At 42.8% G+C, this 14985-nt stretch overlaps 1 long non-coding RNA gene across 1 annotated transcript; it reads left to right on the top strand.

Annotated features, from left to right (window-relative positions):
• Positions 1-970: 970 nt before the first annotated feature.
• Positions 971-2340, top strand: LOC123107352 (uncharacterized). Its single transcript, XR_006451649.1, has 3 exons — positions 971-1206; positions 1284-1318; positions 1411-2340. It is a non-coding gene; the product is annotated as an uncharacterized lncRNA (long non-coding RNA).
• Positions 2341-14985: the final 12645 nt, after the last annotated feature.

Raw genomic sequence — 14985 nt, 5'->3', positions numbered from 1 at the left:
GCGTGTTCGGACTGACCTTAGGCTTGGAATAGAAAATCAATTTGCATGCTCTGAATGCAGACATTTAATTGGGTCTTATGAAATGTTATCTAAGAAGATAGCCGTGTGGATACCATTAATGTCGGCATCGGTGTAGCCGAGAAAAGTCAATGTGCTACTTTGCTAGTAAATTTATCACAAAAAATTCTACACGGTAGTAAATTTGTTTCATGATTCATTCACTAATTTGGCAATTTATTTAATCTTCCAAATTGTAAAATATTAAAGGAGAGCATCTAATATTAAAAGGGAATTCTTTTGTACGTCGCCAAATTTGGTTTCTTCCCCCTCCCCTCTCCTAGGTTTGGAATAATCTAAACCAAATCAGTATTTTCCTTGGAAACAATGGTTTGCATTAACTGAATCAAATCTTATAAAAATCATGGTCTGTGTTAACTCAATAAAATCTTACCAGAAGCTAAACTAAATCAAATAATCTGTTGCCTTCCCCTACCCATACCTAAATCAAATCAAATCTTAGCAAAACTTCAACTAAATAAAAAAAATATCATTGCTTTCCCCTACTCATACTCAAATCAAATAAAATCTTATCAAAATTTAGAATATGGTGGGTGTAAGGTATATGCCTGATACGATTGGTGTTTTTAACACAGTATAGATGCAGATGCTCATACATACACGCATACACTCATCTATCATTCTTAAGAAGTTGCTCCCCACTACTCCCTATTCTCTCATCATGCACATTATCCACATCAGCGATGTGCCACGTCATTATTCAGTTTCCAAAAGCAGTCAAATCAGCCCCGCCACATAAGCCTTCATTATAATAAATCATGGGAATCAATTTTTTTTTTACTATGCAGCCATCCTGGTCACCGAGTGAGTCGTTGTCGTCTTTTACTCTTCGTAACAGATGAACCAGTTAATTAATGAGAATCGAAGAGCCCATCGTCTCCCACCTCCGCGCGTCTCTTCCCATCTTCTCCTTCAATTCCATTGCTCTTCCCAGCATTATATATTTCCCTCCCATGTCCCGTTCGCATCCAAACCCCAAACCATCTTTCGGACTTCTATGAATATGTACAGCAGATCCACCTCTTCGCTGCCCGTGATTGCAAAGACCCATCTGACTTCCCCAGCCGCCGCCACATGGGATTTGACGGTGAGCAGTTGCGATGACCCCTGCCACCACCGGATTCAGTGGTAAGGAACTGTGCCCTTCCCCATCTTCGAATCCATGATGCCGCATCAGACTTAACCTGACTGCTGATGGATTCGAGGACGACGAGTTGCGCCAACCCCTTCTACAATCAAGGTATGCCCTCCCCCCCTTCCACATCTTTAAATGTCACCCAGATGTAGCCTAAAGAAAGGTGAGAAAATACATGAGATTTTGGTTTTCTACAGGAACAATGCAAGATCTGATCCTAAATTTGTGGGCTGTTGTGGAACCGTGAGCATCTGCTGTTCATAAGGTGACAGATCATGTTAGTGTTTTTTTCCAAGATGTTGTCCTAAGTCTCTGTTGACGCCTAGGCAGTAGATAATTGGATTAACTTTTGGTGTGTTATCCCTTAATTGTTACTTGAGAGGATGTAGAAAATGTATGCATGTGCAGCCCTAATTTCTCCGTGCATTAAATTAAAAAGATACAAGCTACTACCGTTGATTTTGGCTATACGTGCCCTCTATGTCTCTGTCAATCTTTTTCATAGATGTTGATGTATACACAAGACACTAATAATCTCGCTCCTTCGTTAAAGCTGTACTGAAGTCATTGTCTTCCTTCATGATTCCAGTGAACAGATCATAAGCATCATGCTAGGTGGTAAACAAAATAACTCAAGCAATTTCAAAGATATGTGAACTCTGATATTTTTTTTCTTCTTCTAATTTTCGTTTTCTTACCAAAGATTACTTCCCACACACGCAACAATGTGAAGGTATATGCAAGTGTACATTTGTACTGCTAATCATGATGGCTCGCTTCCTTTCTTTGCTGAAATTTCACAAAAGTTTCTCTATACTTCCCTTTGTAAGTTTTCTGTCTAGATTTCAGATAAAGAGCATCTACTATATATGGATGCATAAATAGACTATTCTACAGTTTTATCTTTCATATGGTTGATGGCAGAAAATGGAAACTAAGAACAGTATTCCACAAATTATGAACTTTTTTGTGGTGATATAATTATGAACATTATGGTCTCTTAAGAAAATGAATTAACTTTGTTGAACATTACATTGTTATTGCTCATTTTATTTCTTAGTCACCCTGAAGAGGCCCTGGTGTCACAAGTTAACCCTAATTTCAAAAACATATTAGTGTACACCCGATATCCCCAAAAGAATCAATTAAGATATGCAAAAGGTAGTACCGTTGATTTGATTTTCCATGATACATTGAGTTTGTGCAAAATTCTAGATTTTTATCAACCATGTTACTGAACCAATGAGGAAGGCAATGCTATCATCCACTCGATGCAGCACCTGTTCTTCCATCCCCTCTCCAGGATCACATTTGCACAGATCTGATGTTCGTGTATTGCTGAAGATATCCTATGAAGTTAATTTGTAATAAAATGACCATATAATCCTCTATTCTGATTGTTCGTCTGTTGTGAAGAATTGGATTGATATAAGTAGGAGGATCAATCATACTTATGAATGTACCAATAACCATATATATAATCATCTAATCTGATTGTTTTTCTGTGTCATATGTAGGGGAGGGTTGACCAGTACTTACGTATATACCATTACAGATGTATCATTCTAAATAATTTTTGTGGAAACAAAATAATATATTCATTCTTTTCCTGAACCGTTTGGAGTCAGTTTGCCGAGTAAAACATTAATTTGAGCAAAAAAATCCGCAGCAACGCGCGGGGAATTATCTAGTTCCTATGAAGCACGCACACCATACCCCTATTGGTGTTGAACACACTAGGATATGTATGTCCACGTTACAAGGCACGAGTAATTATCTAGTAAATATAATAACAAAGTAGCACCATGACTCATACATATATCCACATCTCAGCACTAGGAATGGTCTTGGGTCGAGAAAAAGACACCAATGCACCAGTGTACATAGTCGGCATTGACTTGCATCGACGATTGAGTTGGACATTGGTGACCCACAAGTATAGGGAATTAATTGTAGTCCTTTTGATAAATAACAGTGTTGAACCCGACAAAAAGCAGAAGGAACCAATAAGTAGTTTTCAGGAAGGTATTCTCTACAAGTGTTGTAAGATAGTTTTGATAGCAAGATAATTAATAGCAAGTAATAAGCAACCAAAGTAACAAGGTGCAGCAAGGTGCCCCAATCCTTAATTTTTCTCAGGTCAAGCCGGAGATAATTCTTATGGTGACTAGATGCCCTTGAGGACACACAGAATTCGTCAAGTTAGTTTCACCATGATTCATTGACTCGCGTACATTGCTTTGATAAGATGTTATGTGGGTGGAACAGAGCTAAGGTGTTGTTCTTACTTGAATGATCAACCTACTTATGATTACCCCCTCCATGCAAGCATCCCCAAATACAAGAAAAGAATTAAGATAAATCTAATCATAGCATGAAACATATAAATCCAAAATAGTCCCTTACGGAATAGCTCATAAACTGGGGTTAAAATTTCAGTCACTCCCGCAACCCATCATCTACAAACTAATTTCACAATGCCTTCCCCTAAGCCCAAACATGGTGAAGTGTGTCGAGTAATCAACTTAACACGACACCACTAGAGGAAATACAACATAACATATCGTCAAAATATTGAACGGAAACCAACTTCACTTGATTACTAATAACAAGACTTCTTCCATGTCCTAAAAAATAAATAGAATTACTCACAAATCATATTTATGTTCATGATAAACATATAAGTGATTAACAATCTAAACATATAATTTTCAAAAAAAGTAAACCAACTAGCATCAACTACAAGATGTAATCAACACTACTAACACCCCGGGTACCAATATGAGATTTGATACAAAGATTGAGCACGAGAGATGAATTAGGTTTGGAGATGAGATGATGCTGGTGAAGATGTTGATATAGATGAAGCCTCCCATGATGAGAGGAGTGTTGGTGATGACAATGGTTTTGATTTTCCCCTCCCGGATGGAAGTTCCCTGGCAGAATCGCTCTGTCGTAGCAATAGTGCTCCACCTCGAGACGACAGCGGAAGGTTATGAAAGTCTTCTATTTTTTTAGAATAAATGGCTTCATTTAGGAGAAGATGGGCAGCATTGGGCATCTATGGGGCCCTGGGGAGTAGGGCGCGACCCCTGGCTGGTAGCCCAACCGAGGGTCTTCTCTAATACTTCTTTCTTCTAGTATTTTTTATATATTTAAAAATAATTCTTCACAAATTTTTAGGTCATTTGGAGCTCCAGAGAATAGATATCTCTGTTGTAGCTTTTTCAGGCTTAGAATTCCAGCTGCCAGCAATCTCCCTCTTGTGATGAATCTTGCAATTTAAAAGAGAAAAGGCATTAGAATTGCATCATGAAGTGGAATAAAACTCTAAAAAAAATAATAGTAGGAAAACATGATGTAAAATGGATGTATCAGACATCTAGGGTCGAGGAGGATGAGAATCAAGTGACCAGTTCCACTGAATAGGATCAAATTAATTATAATGGCAGTGTGCATCTTTGAGTGCAAAAGCCGACTGGACTCTTATGGATATATTAGCCGATGTGATTTTCAGATCAAGCACAACATAATATGATAATTTGGCTTTCTTATGTCTAGGGAGACCCAAACAAACAGGCTAAACCCGACACAATTTACATGCATCAGCTTACTATATTGTCCAAACAAAAAGTGGATCATACAATGGGAGGACCAATTTGATTTTTTTGAAAGTTAAATTTCCAAAAGTTAAAATTTATGAATGTTCAATGTTATAAATTTTTAGTATTCGAAAGTGAGTATTTTAAAAATAATTAAAGTTGGTACTCATTTTCACAGAAAAGAAAGAGAAAATTGGGTGAAAGGTTGTGTGTGGTTAGGCTAACCGCAGGCACGGTCACCCGTTAGGAAGGAAAATTGGTACACACTTTGGATTTAGACAATTAATTGAGTCTTATGAAATGGAATCTAAGCAAATATATGCATGGATACCATTACCGTCGGCACTAGTGAAGCCCATAAGAGTCGATGTGCTACTTTGTTAGTACATTTATTCGCAACATTTCTATGGAGTGGTACATTTATTTAATGATTTGCATGTTCTTTTCGGTATGATTTATTCACTAATTTTGCAGTACATTTGATCTACCAAACTGTCAAAAAAAATATAATAGCAAAGTAGCACCATGACTCATACATTCATCAATATGTCAGCACTGGAGATGGTCTTGGGTCGAGGAAAAGGCGCCAATGCATGAGTGAACATAGTCGACAACAACTTGTGTTGACAATTGAGCTGGACAACCAGCATGGCCTAGGACGATGAGATGCAAGCGACCAATTCCACTGAATAGGAGTCAAACTATAATGGTAGTGTGCATCACTGAGTGCAAAAGGTCGGCTGAACTCTTTTACAACATATTGGCCAATGCGATTTTGCGATCAAGCGCAACATAATATGATAAATTGGTTTTCTTATATTGTCTAGGGCACTGGTAGAAAAAGGGTCTGTTGTCCCGGTTCCTGAACCGGGACTAAAGGGTCGGTACTAATGCCCTGTCCCTTTAGTCCCGGTTTAATCCAGAACCGGGACAGATGGGCCTCCACGTGGCCTGTGCGCGCAGCCCAGGCAGGAGGGCCTTTGGTCCCGGTTGGTGGCACCAACCGGGACCAATAGGCATCCACGCGTCAGCATTTCTGTGGCTGGGGTTTTTGTTTTTTAAGGGGGGGGGGGGGGGGGGGGTTGGGGGTTTTGGGGGGTTAATTTAGGTGTTTCATATATTGTTGTTAGCTAGCTATAATTAATAGAGAGAAGTGTCCTCTCTTATGTCCGTGCTTGGTCGACGCTACGTACTATACATACGTATAGAGAGGACTAGACACGCTAGCTAGCTAGCTAGTAAGCAAACGAAGGAAACAGAAGATCGTCATGAACTTATATGCATACAGAGAGAAGTGATATCGACCACCTCTCCTTCTCCGAGAGATTGGTCGAACAACAAGTTCTCGTATATCTATCCGGCACTAGCGGCTACATATATACAATAATTATCTCTTACAAATATAATCTCCTAACATATGGACTCATGGTCCACATAGTATTCTTCGTCTTCAGCGATCACGTGGTCAAGAAAGAATGCCACCAATTCCTCTTGAATTGCTCGCATGCGAGCTGGTGCTAGGAGTTCATCCCGCTTCTGAAACATCTAATTTGAAGAAGAGGGTCAATACATATATATATATATGAATGAATGAAACTCAACACAAATGATGGTAATAAAATAAAATTGTGAATGTTGTTATTTACGCACTTCATATTGTTCGTCAGAGTAGCCCCGCTCACAGGTCGTGTGGCGGATGGACTCGCAAACATAGTATCCACAGAAATCATTCCCTTATTTCTACCACAACCACTTTACAAGAAATAGAGGTTAATCAAACTGATAAGTAAGAATGCCAAATGGTATTGATGAAACTAGCGATTGAATCAATAGGAGATGCGCGAAACATGCTACTATAGTACTTACTTTCGGGTGTCTAAATTGCAGCTTCTTCAGGAGTCCCGGAGTTTTTTTGGTGAATTTTTTCCAAACCCTGCCAGACAAAGAAAAAAATTACTTGATATATCAGAAAATGAACAAAGTTGCTGATATGGTGGATAATGATCGATTTAACTTACTTCTCGAGCATTTGAGTCATGTCCGCATAGTCCTGGGGATGTTTTCGTCTTGAGTCTAAGACGGTTACTAGTCCCTGCTCAAGCTTAATCTCTAGGAGAATATAGTGAAAACTGCACACGCATGCATAACTCATCAATTATGTTACTATAACCTTGACTAATATATAAGGGAAACCGAATACGCACAAGACAGTAACACTCACTTGAAGTTGTAAGGAAAGAGTATTATATCTTCATTTTCATTTATTACCAACGATTGTAGCAAGTTGGCCTCGGTATCTGCGGCATGAAATTTAACCTGAGTTACATCTATGATATTTGTGTTAATGAACCCAATATCACCGATTTGTCGTTTCTTCAATTCGACGATCTTCAATCTGCATAATATAGTGAGGATAATTATAAATACATGCAATGAAAGAGCTGAGCTATATAGAGAGACTTAATGGCAGAATTAGTACTACTTACAGACAGTAGCAGGTGACTGTTGCTTTATCGAGGGCCAATTGATTGAAAAACTGAAAGAACGCCTCAAATGAAACAGGCAACAGATCAATTCCGATGAGGTCATGCTCCTTTTTAACTCTCACATACAAAGTACTCCTTCCCCAGACTCTCTGCAGATTTTCAAGTACCAATCATGCAATCTTCGCATCATCGTTGATAAAGATCTTTCATCTTTGACGAGAGGCTTCCCGTACTCGTATATTTGTATCTACACCTCCATGAAATCATAATGTACATCGTCGGGCAGGTAATCTCCAAGATTGCTATAACCGGGCACCATCCTCGGATCATTAGCGACGATGTCGCTAGGCACCTTGAGCGGGGGGCACGATTGCTTCGCTTGTTCGCCGAGTTATGCAATTTGTTTCCCAGCTCATTGTTCTTTCAGCCTTTGATCACTGACAGTACTTCCCGGCCGCTCCGCTTCGGCAAATTCCTTTCCAATAATGCGCTCATAGTTTCCTTTCGGTGGAGACTTGGGTGGTTTTGTCAGGGCAGCCAGAGTGCGCTTCGTTTTCACCGGATCTACCTTCTCCTTCGGAGGTGGATGTTTTTTTGCTTTCACCCCTTCAAAGAAGTTCCTCACTTCTTCTCGCGCGATCTCGGCGTCCTCCTCCGGGGTCCTCTCGTATGGTAACGTCTTTGGAGTCTTCAGAGAAGGACCGAATCTGTATGTCCTCCCGCCTCTGGCTGTACTGCTAGACGCCGGCAGAGCAGACGGAGCGGTTGTCTTCTTTACTTTCTTACGAGGTGGAGGAGAAGGACTACGACGCGCCGGAGCAGCCGGAGCGGTGGCAGGTCTCTTCCGCCCTTGCTGACGAGGCGGAGAAGGAGGAGGTTGGCTGCTCGGGCGCGCCAGCGCAGGCGGAGAAGGAGGCGGAGTGCCGCCACGCGCCGGAGAAGGAGCCGGCCGAGTGCCCTGATCGTCACTCGCCGGAGGAGGAGGCGGTGGAGGAGGCGGAGTGCCCTGACTCGCCGGAGGAGGAGGAGGAGGCGGAGGCGTCCAGTTCGGAAGGTTGATGAGCTCCTTCCGACATAAGCATGGAGTCTTCAGAGCAGAACCCAGCCAAGTCTCCCCTTCACCGGTAGGGTGGTCAAGCTGGAGGTCCTCAAATCCCTCGGTTATTTCATCCACCATCACCCTAGCATATCCTTCTGGAATCGGCCGGCAGTGAAAAGTTGCGCCGGGTTCAGTAGGAAAAACAGAGCCAACAGCCGCCTTTCCTTCATATTAATCCATTGCGTCATAAGTTGGCAATTTTGAGACTCTGTGATAGCATCCACGGGATAGCTGGCAGGAGCCGTCAAGACATGCTCTGGCTGAAGCAGCTCGGTGGAAGCCACGCTGCTTCTCCGCTGTGATGGCGGGGTAGCTTCGGGGGAAGCTTCGGCAGTTCGTTTGCTGCGATTTGCTTCTCGTTCCTCTATCGCTTGTACCCTTGCTTGCAGCGCCTGCATTTGGGTCTGCTGCACTTGTTTCCTCCTGTCCTGGCATTTGTAACCGCCTGCGTCCGGAAACCCAACCTTCCACGGAATGGAGCCTGGCGTGCCTCGTGTCCGTCCAGGGTGCTCAGGATTCCCGAGGGCCATTGTGAGCTCGTCGTTCTCTCTGTCTGGAACGAACGTCCCCTGCTGCGCTGCTTCGATATACTACTGAAGCTTCTTGACTGGTATGTCCATTTGATCGTTCGTCCAAATGCACTTCCCTGATACAGGGTCCAAGGATCCGCCAGCCCTGCAGAACCAAGTCCGGCAATGGTCTGGCCAGTTAATTGTCTCTGGTTCGATCCCTTTATCAGCCAGATCATTCTCAGTCTTGGCCCACTTAGGCCGGGCTACGAGGTAGCCACCTGACCCCATGCGATGGTGATGCTTCTTCTTTGCAGCATTTTGCTTGTTTGTCGCCGACATCTTCTTACTCTTTTCCGATGTCTTGTGGGCCACAAATGCGGGCCAGTGATCTCTGATCTTCTCATATCTGCCCTTGAATTCTGGTGTCTCTTTATTTTCGACAAACTTATTCAGCTCTTTCTTCCACCTCCTGAATAGTTCTGCCATCCTCTTAAGAGCAAAAGACTTGATTAATTGCTCTTTAACTGGCTTCTCCGGATCATCCTCTTGCGGTAGGGTGAAATTTGACTTCAGCTCAGTCCAAAGATCATTTTTCTGCATATCATTGACATAAGACACCTCAGGGTCTTCTGTAGCCGGCTTTAACCATTGCTGGATGCTGATCGGGATCTTGTCCCTAACCAAAACCCCGCACTGAGCAACAAATGCGCTCTTTATCCGGAGGGGTTCAATCGGTTGGCCGCCGGGCGCGATTGCTATGATCTCAAACTTTTCATCCGAGCTCAACTTTTTCTTCGGGCCTCATCTCTTTACCGAAGTTGTGCTCGATCCGGAGGGCTAGAAAAAAGAACAAAGACTTAATTAATATGTGTACATACCAAAACAATGAATGCATCAATTAGCTAGTCAGCAGAAGCTTAACTAATATATATACCTGGCCAGACTCGGTTCGGTCACCACAGACATCATCACGGTCTCCTTCTTGCACCGGCATTGGGTCACCGGAGCCGTCCTCACGGTCTCCTTCTTGCACTGGCATTAGGTCACCGGAGCCATCATAATCATAGCCAGCTGCTTCCAGACCATCGGTGTCGTTGAGAAACAATGAGCAGACGGCATCACTTCCTCGTATGACTATGTCCCCCAACAACTCTTCTTGTACTTCGTCTCGGGCGGTGTCCATAGTTTCTACAAATATTTATAACATGGCAATTATTATTCAAACATGATAGATGGATATATTAGTGGCAAACATAGAACTAATATTAATTAATGGCCTCGACGCTGCTTCTCTAGGGTTTGGGGTGGCCTCGACGCTGCTTCTCTAGGGTTTGGAGTGGCCTCGACAACGCTTCAAGGATAAAAAAAGAAGAGGAAGAAGAAAAAAAAGAGGAGAAGAAAGAACTCCTCTATTCTTTCTTCTCCTCTTTTTTTTCTTCCTCTTCCTCTTTTTTTATCGGAAACGAGGGTCGTCGAGGGTCGCCGAACGGTAGAGGAAACCCTAAATAGCAAGTATTGTGGGTGTGAGATACATGTGGTCGTCGGTGTCGGACACTACATCCACGTCCCACAAGTGACGTGGGTGTCGAAGCCCGCGTCACTTGTGGGACGTGGATGTACTGTCCGACACCGACGACCACATGTATCTCACACCGACGATACTTGCCATTTAGGGTTTCCTCTACCGCTCGGCGACCCTCGACGACCCTCGTTCCCGATAAAAAAAAGAGGAAGAAGAAGAAGAAAAAGAGGAGAAGAAAGAATAGAGAAGAACTCCTCTATTCTTTCTTCTCCTCTTTTTTTTCTTCTTCCTCTTCTTTTTTTATCCTCTTCTTCCTCTCATGTTCGACGACCCTCGACCCCTCGGCGACTCTAGACCCCCTCTCGACCCTCGACCCCTCGGCGACCGTCGACCCCCTCTCGACCCTCGACCCCTCGACGACCCTCGTTCCTGATAAAAAAAAGAGGAAGAAGAAGAAAAAAAAGAGGAGAAGAAAGAATAGAGGAGAAGAACTCCTCTATTCTTTCTTCTCCTCTTTTTTTCTTTTTCCTCTTCTTTTTTTATCCTCTTCTTCCTCTCATGTTCGGCGACCCTCGACGACCCTCGTTCCCGATAAAAAAAGAGGAAGAAGAAGAAAAAAAAGAGGAGAAGAAAGAATAGAGGAGTCCTCTATTCTTTCTTCTCCTCTTTTTTTCTTCTTCTTCCTCTTTTTTTATCCTTTTCTTCCTCTCATGTTCGACGACCCCCTCTCGACCCCTCTCGACCGTCGACCCCCTCTCGACCCTCATATATAAAACATTTTCTTCATTCTTCTTCCTTCTATTCCTTCTTCCTAAACATATAAAACTTTTTTTAAAATGAAACTAACCTAAAATGTACTAAATCAGAGAACATATATAGATAAAACTTTTTTAATAAAAAATCTAACTTTTGCATATATGTATTTTTAAAACATCATTACAATTGAAAAACTACATACATATATACCTATATGAACATACATAAAAAACATATATGAACATACATACAAAAACATATATCTAAAAGCTACATACATACATATATATATATATGAAAATCTAAAAACATGTAAAAAACATGTATAATTAAAAAAATGCACGGCGGCGGCAGGGGCGGCAGACGCGCGGTGCTCACAGGGTGCGGGCGACGGCTGGTGAGGGTGGCGAGGGCGCGGGCGGTGAGGGCGCGGGCGACGAGGGCGCGGGCGAGGGTGCGGGCGACGGCGACGACGGGCGCGGGCGACGGCCGGCGAGGGCGCGGGCGACGAGGGCGCGGGCGACGGCGACGACGGGCGCGGGCGTCGGCCGGCGAGGGTGCGGGCGGCGGCGACGACGGGCGCGGGCGACGGCGACGGAGGGGGCGGCGTGCGGCGTCGGGGCAACCTGGCTCGAGGATGTCGGCGTCGTCGGGGGCAACTGGCGAGGGAAATCTGAAATTTTCACAAGTCCTGGTTATATACCAAAGGCATTGGTCACGGTTCGTGGCACAAACCGTGACCAATGCCCCCCTTTAGTCCCGGTTGGTGCCACTAACCGGGACCAAAAGACCTCTTTTCAGCAGCCCAAAGGGCGGGAAGCGGCAGCCTTTGGTCCCGGTTGGTGGCACCAACCGGGACTAAAGGGGGGCATTGGTCACGGTTTGTGCCATGAACCGTGACCAATGCCCCCTTTAGTCCCGGTTGCTGGCACCAACCAGGACCAAAGGCCTTGTGCTGCCCCGCGCCAAAACTTTAGTCCCACCTCGCTAGCTGAGAGAGCTCGAGAGTGGTTTATAAGCGCTACTGCGCCTTCCCTCTCGAAGTCCTCTCAAATACAGGCTTTCGGGCCTAACCCTGCGCTGTGTGCCTGTGGGTCTACTGGGCCTCCTGCGGGCCTGAATCCTGGCCCATGGTAGGGTTTCTAGTCGTATTCAGGCCGTGGGGGCTCAGTAGGTGGCACTTTTTTTCTTTGTTGCTTTATTTATCTTATTTTGTTTCTACTTACAACAAAATACTTATTGTTGCTATTTTTTTCCAGTTTTTTGTTTTGTTTTCTGCATTATTTATTTTCTTTTGTTTTTTGCTTTATTTTTAATTCTTTTTTGCTTTTAGTTTTAGAAAAATTATAAACTTTCTGTTAGTGCCATTAGTTTTCAAATTTGAAAACACTTTTTTTCTTTTTTTCTTTGTTGCTTTATTTATTTTATTTTGTTTCTACTTACAACAAAATACTTATTGTTGCTATTTTTTCCAGTTTTTTTGTTTTGTTTTCTGCATTATTTATTTTCTTTTGTTTTTTGCTTTATTTTTTTATTCTTTTTGCTTTTAGTTTTAGAAAAATTATAAACTTTCTGTTAGTGCCATTAGTTTTCAAATTTGAAAACACTTTTTCAGTTTTTTTGTTTTCTTTGTTGCTTTATTTATTTTATTTTGTTTCTATTTACAAAAAAATACTTATTGTTGCTATTTTTTGTTTTCCATATTTTTTGTTTTGTTTTCTACATTATTTATTTTCTTTTGTTTTTTGCTTTATTTTTTATTTCTTTTTGCTTTTAGGTCAGCAAAATTATAAACTTTCTGTTAGTGCCATTAGTTTTAGAAAAATTATAACTTTCTGTTAGTGCCATTAGTTTTCAAATTTGAATAGTTAAAATTTGAATTCTTTGAAATTTGTGTGAATCACAAGTTTGTGATTAACTTTACTAAAAAAATGAACATAGATGCACCTATAGAGAAAATTCGACCTAAATTCATAGTTTTCAAATGAACTCTGAGAAAGTTGGCATAGCATACTCGTGTGTTACAAAGTTGGCATGGTATCATCATAATAGTTGCGGGAGAAAGTCTTCACTTTTTCTTCGCTTGTGTCATTTGCTTATTGCGCCATAACCATGGATAATCTTCATCATTTATCAGGATGCTTGGGTCAGCCTTGACATTGAAGGGAGGAATATCATGAAACTTTTCATAATCTTCAGACATGTCTGTCTTGCCATCCACTCCCAGGATGTCCCTTTTTCCTGAAAGAACTATGTGGCGCTTTGGCTCATCGTATGATGTATTCGCTTCCTTATCTTTTCTTTTTCTCGGTTTGGTAGACATGTCCTTCACATAGATAACCTGTGCCACATCATTGGCTAGGACGAACGATTCGTCAGTGTACCCAAGATTTTTCAGATCCACTGTTGTCATTCCGTACTGTGGGTCTACCTGTACCCCGCCGCCTGACAGATTGACCCATTTGCACTTAAACAAAGGGACCTTAAAATCATGTCCGTAGTCAAGTTCCCATATGTCCACTATGTAACCATAATATGTGTCCTTTCCGCTCTCGGTTGCTGCATCAAAGCGGACACCGCTGTTTTGGTTGGTGCTCTTTTGATCTTGGGCAATCGTGTAAAATGTATTCCCATTTATCTCGTATCCTTTGTAAGTCAATACAGTCAAAGATGGTCCCCTGGACAACAAGTACAGCTCATCACAAACAGTGTTGTCACCTCTGAGACGTGTTTCCAACCAACTGCTGAAAGTCCTGATGTGTTCACATGTAATCCAGTCGTCGCACTGCTCCGGGTGTTTGGAGCGCAGACTGTTCTTGTGTTCATCGACATACGGGGTCACCAAGGTAGAGTTCTGTAGAACTGTGTAGTGTGCTTGAGACCAAGAATATCCGTCCCTGCATATTATTGAGTCACTTCCAAGAGTGCCTTTTCCAGTCAGTCTCCCCTCATACCGCGATTTAGGGAGACCTATCTTCTTAAGGCCAGGAATGAAGTCAACACAAAACCCGATAACATCCTCTGTTTGATGGCCCATGGAGATGCTTCCTTCTGGCCTAGCGCGGTTACGGACATATTTCTTTAGGACTCCCATGAACCTCTCAAAGGGGAACATATTGTGTAGAAATACGGGCCCCAGGATGACAATCTCGTCGACTAGATGAACTAGGACGTGCGTCATGATATTGAAGAAGGATGGTGGGAACACCAGCTCGAAACTGACAAGACATTGCGCCACATCACTCCTTAGCCTTGGTACGATTTCTGGATCGATCACCTTCTGAGAGATTGCATTGAGGAATGCACATAGCTTCACAATGGCTAATCGGACGTTTTCCGGTAGAAGCCCCCTCAATGCAACCGGAAGCAGTTGCGTCATAATCACGTGGCAGTCATGAGACTTTAGGTTCTGAAACTTTTTCTCTGGCATATTTATTATTCCCTTTATATTCGACGAGAAGCCAGTCGTGACCTTCATACTGAGCAGGCATTCAAAGAAGATTTCTTTCTCTTCTTTCGTAAGAGCGTAGCTGGCAGGACCTTTATACTGCTTCGGAGGCATGCCGTCTTTTTCGTGCAAACGTTGCAGGTCCTCCCGTGCCTCAGGTGTATCTTTTGTCTTCCCATACACGCCCAAGAAGCCTAGCAGGTTCACGCAAAGGTTCTTCGTCACGTGCATCACGTCGATTGAAGAGCGGACCTCTAGGTCTTTCCAGTAGGGTAGGTCCCAAAATATAGATTTCTTCTTCCACATGGGTGCGTGTCCCTCAGCGTCATTCGGAACAGCTAGTCCGC

The sequence above is a fragment of the Triticum aestivum genome, chromosome 5A (assembly GCF_018294505.1).
Source record: "Triticum aestivum cultivar Chinese Spring chromosome 5A, IWGSC CS RefSeq v2.1, whole genome shotgun sequence".
NCBI classification, from domain to species: domain Eukaryota; kingdom Viridiplantae; phylum Streptophyta; class Magnoliopsida; order Poales; family Poaceae; genus Triticum; species Triticum aestivum.
The sequence above is the reverse complement of the archived record's forward strand: the minus strand, read 5'-3'. Positions and strand labels throughout refer to the sequence as shown.